Source organism: Electrophorus electricus, chromosome 2 (assembly GCF_041902795.1).
Source record: "Electrophorus electricus isolate QZ-2024a chromosome 2, ASM4190279v1, whole genome shotgun sequence".
Taxonomy (NCBI): domain Eukaryota; kingdom Metazoa; phylum Chordata; class Actinopteri; order Gymnotiformes; family Gymnotidae; genus Electrophorus; species Electrophorus electricus.
The window spans coordinates 40,250,296-40,256,734 of record NC_137498.1 but is presented as its reverse complement, the minus strand read 5'-3'; the positions used below and the strand labels follow the sequence as shown (position 1 = coordinate 40,256,734).

Sequence of the window (6,439 nt, the reverse complement as noted above, 5' to 3'; positions counted from 1 at the left end):
TGAGCTAGATCTTTTTTTTTTTTTTCAGCACGGCCTCAACTTTGATATGTACTTCTATAGAATAAAGGCATCAAGACCTTGGGTTTCAGGGAAAAATAACAGTGAATTTCTTTGACACTGGCCTGAAAGCTATCAAGTGCTAAAAGTGGGTCACACTGTCCAGACTGACAAACCCCTCTCTTCTCCATATGTTCACTCAACGCAAACAGGGCTTTCATATGCCAGTTTTCCAACCTTCTACAGCAGTTATTGTGTATCACTGTGCTTAAAACAGCAGCACACTTGAAATTTTGGTAGCGTTTCAAAAACTTCATTTGTTGTAAGATCTACTGTTTTCAATAAGTCTTGGATGGCTTCAAAAGCAGTAGGAAATGTAGACTCCACCATTCTTCTACATTACATGTAGACTTTGGCCATTATAACAACAGCACTTGAGGTTGCATCCATAGAGTGTAATTGAGAGTTTACAGGCAAACAAGTATTAAATAGCTTATCCAACTGCTTTTCCAAAAAGAACCTTGTGTTGGGGATTAGTTGTAAATCTAGGAACACAGTGTTCAAAAAAACAGATGGCACAGGGTTTTAAAGATTTATTAGAGGTTGTCTGTAGTGCATGGACTCGGTCTGAAATACTTAAATATCTCATTTGGGCTTATTCAAACACAGCAATGATTCCCTGACCAAATCTCATCCACAGTCCATCGCTGACTGCACCATTCCTGTGGTGCAAACATTTTCAAATCTCCTATGCATCTTGTATGAAATTCATGGAAATCCAATCCATATCCCAACTGTATACATGTTTTTGGAGCACATATTCAAGGGTGTATGTTAAAGTGCTCCTGAAAATTGCTGTCTATCTGACAGCAGCCAGCCCTGCTCAGAATGTAGGTCAGTGGCATTTGAACTGGGAAATCATAGCAGAACATGTACACTCTGCAGAGACCTCACTCTCTCCCTACCCTGAAAATATATCAGCAATCACATGCAGCCAGAGGTCAATTAAATTTAGATGAGATTTATTGAAAATAGTAGTAATTGTTAATGGGTAAATTGTTAAAACATTCTGTCTATCAGTATATATTTATATTTTGTATATTTATAAAATTCCTGTAAATGCTTTGACTATATCTCATATTTATTAGTTAGCAGTAGTTCTGCATTTGACTAGTTTATTATAGTCTTAATTAGGGGGTGGCAGTTGGTAAATATGTGGGATGGCCTTCAAGTCTGTCTGCATGACTTCTTCATTTCAGTCTATTTTCCAACTAAGGATATATTCATGTGTTTAAAATGTCACTGGACAGCACTGAGTTGTTATTGTCTTCCGGTAGCTGTGCTCTTTGGTTCCCAGGGGTTTTTGCTTTTGTAGACATCTGAATATGCTCCGATAAAACCTTATCATGAGAGAAATGAAAATCAACTTCATTTTTTTTCAGAAGCCTTATAAAGTAACATCAGTACCTCCATTTCAATTATTTCATTAAATTTATTTTAATTCATTGCAGATGTATATTTAATGTAGACAAGCAAGAGATGATATTGCAGTCAATCATGTGTTTCATTTGGGATGCGTATGGCACACCCAGCCTCCAACCTGTTGCTGCATGCCTAATGAACTGTGTAGAACTGTGGAGAGTCAATAAACTCCTGGTCAGTGTTCTCCTCTTGCCCTTCAGCAGTTACTCCACGTCCATGCTGGGAGTGTTATTAGTCAGGAAGATAAAGAGAGGAGAGGAGAGGAAGTGAACTCTGAGCTTCACCCATGAGTATAACATCATCACTGCTGTACAGACCTACATGCAAAGGGACTGAGTGTCATATATGAGCATGAGTTTATGCATCGTGCTTATTCTAAAGCATGTGATTCTTCATACGATAATGGCTCTTTCATATTCAATTTATGCCTCCTTTCACGTTCTTTTAACTTAGGGAGACAGATCTTATATGAACTCCAAGGAGCTGCTGGTGGGTCCTAACTGATGTTGCTCACTCTTAAACCTATATACCTTTCACAGCAGTGACTGAATTATTAGCCTTATGGTTCATACTTAAATAATAAGTCTAGAGTTTAAGAAGTCAATATGAAATACCATTATTGTTAATAGACTATTATAATTTTATAATGAACTATAGATGTTACTTCTATACCACATTTATTGGTTAAGTATGGTATATGGCATGTGTAATTCTAATTCAGTTCAAACACTTTTGTACATGGCCAGTGATGTGGTTCTGTCATGGGCAGTGCTGTGTTCTTATGGGCCGTGCTTGTTTTGGTGGGCATTGCTGTGTTCTCGTGGGCATTGCTGTGTTCTCATGGGCAGTGCTGTGTTCTCATGGGTAGTGTTGTATTCTCATGGGAAGTGCTGTGTTCTCATTAGCATTGCTGTGTTCTCGTGGGCAGTGTTGTGTTTTCATGGGCCGTGCTGTGTTCTCATGGGTAGTGTTGTATTCTCATGGGAAGTGCTGTGTTCTCATTAGCATTGCTGTGTTCTCGTGGGCATTGCTGTGTTCTCATGGGCAGTGCTGTGTTCTCATGGGTAGTGTTGTATTCTCATGGGAAGTGCTGTGTTCTCATTAGCATTGCTGTGTTCTCGTGGGCCGTGTTGTGTTTTCATGGGCCGTGCTGTGTTCTCATGGGAAGCCTCAGTGGTTCCCTCATGAACTCAGGGCTTAGTGCCACTTGGCCCACATTTCTACAATGTAAACATGGTGATGGAAGGTTAGCAGTTTAGAGACATCTCACACATACACACACACACACACACACACAGAGAGCATGGCTGTTCTTGCTGCTGTGGTCTAGGCAATGCTCTTCCACAGCCCACCAGGCTTGGGCCTCTAAATGTAAAGCTCCAGTAGCAGGCAGAAGGCTGGAAAGCTGGAGTCATAGAACAAAGCACTGAAAGAGATGGATGTTCAGGGTCTGGTTTAAACCACACTGCGCTGAGACACAGTTAAAGCTAACGCCGGGCCTTGTATGGGCTCATGGCTAGATGTGGTGGATTCACTAGCCAAAATCATTTTTGGAGTTTTGAGCGAGGACTTTTCTATGCCAGCCAATGCGCTACTGCAACAACGCAACGAGGGCCAAGTATGCCTCATGCACAACTGAGGCAGTAATTAAAAATTGGAGAGAGAGAGAAAGAGAGCGGGAGAGAGAGAACAACGAGAAGCTGTCATGTTGTGTATTTCTCATTAGTTGTTTGCGTGTTGTGATTAAATACACTTGTCACAGGTGAATACTCAATTGAAACAGATCACAGCACACTTAGATGCCTCCTGCCTTGTTGCTGTTTACATACTGGTTACAGAAGAAGAAATGGATACAGTCCACTTATCGAGTTGTAGGAAAGCAAACTGTTTCTCTTTGTCAATGTGTGATGCCTTACATGCCATAATGCTCTGGAACTAGCCTATTGTACAAACAAACATGTCATGTACAAATTGGGGGGGCTGAGAGGAAGAGGGAGAAAGAATGAAAATTGTAGAGATTGGAAATGTTTCTTTTCAAACACTTTTTTCACACCTCTCAAAAAATAGAGATTTCACAGTGTCATATTTATACCCTGCAAGGCAAATGAGACAGTTACCTAAATAGAGATGGAGCGATGAAGAGGAGTGGAGGGATGCAGAGAGAGAGAGAGTCCGTCTATGCGTGTGTGTGTGTGTGTGTGTCTGTGTGTGTGTGTGTTGTGGACGTTTTGCCTACCTGAAGGTCTTCTGCTTCCAGAGTGATTGACACAAAACAAATGCAATGGTTGCTACATTTGGGAGGACTTTGGCATGACCTGTGTAAGGTCATATATAACACAACAGGAGGATACTATTACCTAGGGAGCTAGATGTAACCTGGATCTGAAGTATATTCACAGACATGAAGGTAATTACATTCACCTGCTAAAATTATATAAGTACTAATGACCTACATATACAAGCTTATTAATTATGTTAATTAATTCTGTTCATAATATTGTTAACATATACTGTCAGGCATATAATAATAATATACATGTAATATATTTAATAATAAATATACAATGCATTTTTAAAGTGTATTTATTTAATCCAAATAATTTCTGTGACTAAATGTGAGCTCTGTTTTTTACTTGTTTATATATATTATTAAGACAAGAAAGTACATACACACATTCTGTCACGCACCTACAAACATACGCTTACTTTAGGGCTGACACTTTGCTCTTGTCATGTGAGAGAAAGAGATCTAAAGGACATTAGTTCTCTACATCCTGCATACATATACAAACGCCTATCTGACTATATATATATAAACCTTTTAGTCTACTGAAGTCACTGAATCAACATTTCAAAGAGGTCCTGCTGTCTGCAAAGATCTTTTAAAATGATTTTGGAAAGTTTCTTTTCAGCAGCCTTATCATTTCAACTCTGCTTGACCCTGCTTCACTCTGTGGTCCTCCATCATAGAGAGCAAGCCGAAAACGGGGCTGATTTAATTCCAGGAACAGGAGCTGAGCCACACTGCAGCATAGAGGGGAGGAGGGCGGGCGGGGTGGGGGATTGGGACGAAGGAAAGAGAGATCCCAGAGGGAGTGGATTGGGGGATTGGGTCTGAGCTGCCCGAGGAGATTCTCAGCTCTAATTGGATGGCTGTCTTCACTCTGTGTGTCCCACAATGCCTTGTGTTGGAGTGATGTTGGAGTGACTTTTTCTAAACTCTCAGTAGACTCGTCAAGGTTACCGTCACTCTTCACTGTTATCGCTGTGTCCTAAGTCACTGTAGCTAATCTGTTTTCAACTGTCTGATGGTCTAGAGAGAATATTCAAAGTTGCCTGTGTGCTCAAGCAATTCTCTTTCTCTCCTACTTTCCTTCATATGCGTGCACACACACACACACACACACACACACACACACACACACACACACACACACACACAGTACATAGTTTTTCATTGCTATGAGAGTTCATATAAATCTGCAAATCTAAATCAGATAATCTAAGGATAGCCACATGGTAGCTCACACATTTAATCTGCCACAGGATTATTGCCATTATTTGTGGCAATATTGCTTGTGTTGCTGATTACAGAATGTCAGTGTGAGGGCTGCTCTGAGTGAATTCTCCCCACTCTAATCTCGTCTTGCGCACTTCAAACCGACAGCTCTGTCTGAGCAATAAAGAGACTGTAATGAAAAGTCTGTCTCTCAGTCTGAAGTGAGCTGCATTCTGTTTTTAGATTTCCATGGAGGGAATGATCTTTGGTCACTTTCTAGCCAATATTGTCAGTGTTAACTGTACTACCTCATGTGTATTGAAGTGAAATAAAATAAAAAACTCATTACTTTCAGTTCCCTGTGTTTTTTTGTTTTTTTTGATCCTCTTATTAACCACATGAAGACATTTCAATATGTTAGATAGGGTATATCTTTATTTATGCGTACATCTGTAATTGCTTTTTCACTACTCTATTACATTGTGTGGAAAATGATTGGTTATCTAAGTCAGGAAAGATTCAGGGGAGGTAGGAGCACACATGGAGTAATATATACTGTGCCTTGACCTAACCCCATGCCTCAAGCCCATGACATCTCCTAGGCTTAGACGTACACATCTCCCAAATCCCTCCAGCATAGCACAAACCAGGAAAGACAGCCTCGCGATTAGGCAGAGGTAATTTCATGGAAATGTATGAAGGGAGGAACATTATTAAAACATGACTGCCGAGAGAAAGCACACGAGGTTATTAAGACTGCAGCACAAAATAAAATCCCTCATGTTTTGACAATTTTCCATAAAAATATTTATCCAGAAGCCTCCTCTCTTTTTTTTGAGCCTTGGTTTGTCAGCTTTTCAGGTATGAGCTGCTGTTCACCTAATTTTATCTTAGATTAATTAAGAGATCAATAGAATACTGCAATATCCGGCAGCAACACTTACATACATGTGCAAGCACTGCTAAAACTGTGGAGAGCAAAAATAACATCAAAGGAACATGAGCTAATAAAAATACAACTTCTATCCAGGTGCTCTACCAATATTATTTTGTTGTAAACTTTTCTTTTATAATGATATTGGCCAAAGGTAACTTATGCAACATTAACTTACATGTGTCTGTAAATCAATTAAATATTGTATACTAAACAGTCTCTCTCTCTCTCTCTCTCTCTCTCTCTCTCTCTCTCTCTCTCTCTCTCTCTCTCTCTCTCTCTCTCTCTATGAAGGGCCTCCGTCCAAACAGGCCTCCATCCTGTTTTAGACATACTTCACTACAAGTATGAATATAGCAAGAAAAATAAAATGTTTCAGACAGAGGTCCTTCATTTGCTGAGCAAGGACCTCTATCTGAAACATTCTGTTTCTCTGAAAACTGTGTACTTTACTACAATTTTGAGTGTATCTCTCTCTCTCTCTCTCTCTCTCTCTCTCTCTCTCTCTCTCTATGAAGGACCTCTGT

The 6,439-nt window shown here is 39.9% G+C and overlaps 1 long non-coding RNA gene across 1 annotated transcript in view; it reads left to right on the top strand.

Annotated features, from left to right (window-relative positions):
* Window positions 1-5,320, top strand: part of LOC118241793 (uncharacterized) — an 8,580-nt gene extending 3,260 nt beyond the window's left edge. The window contains exon 3 of the long non-coding RNA XR_004776356.2: window positions 1-5,320. This exon is cut by the window's left edge and continues 396 nt beyond it. This is a non-coding gene — a long non-coding RNA (uncharacterized LOC118241793).
* The last annotated feature ends 1,119 nt before the right edge of the window (window positions 5,321-6,439 follow it).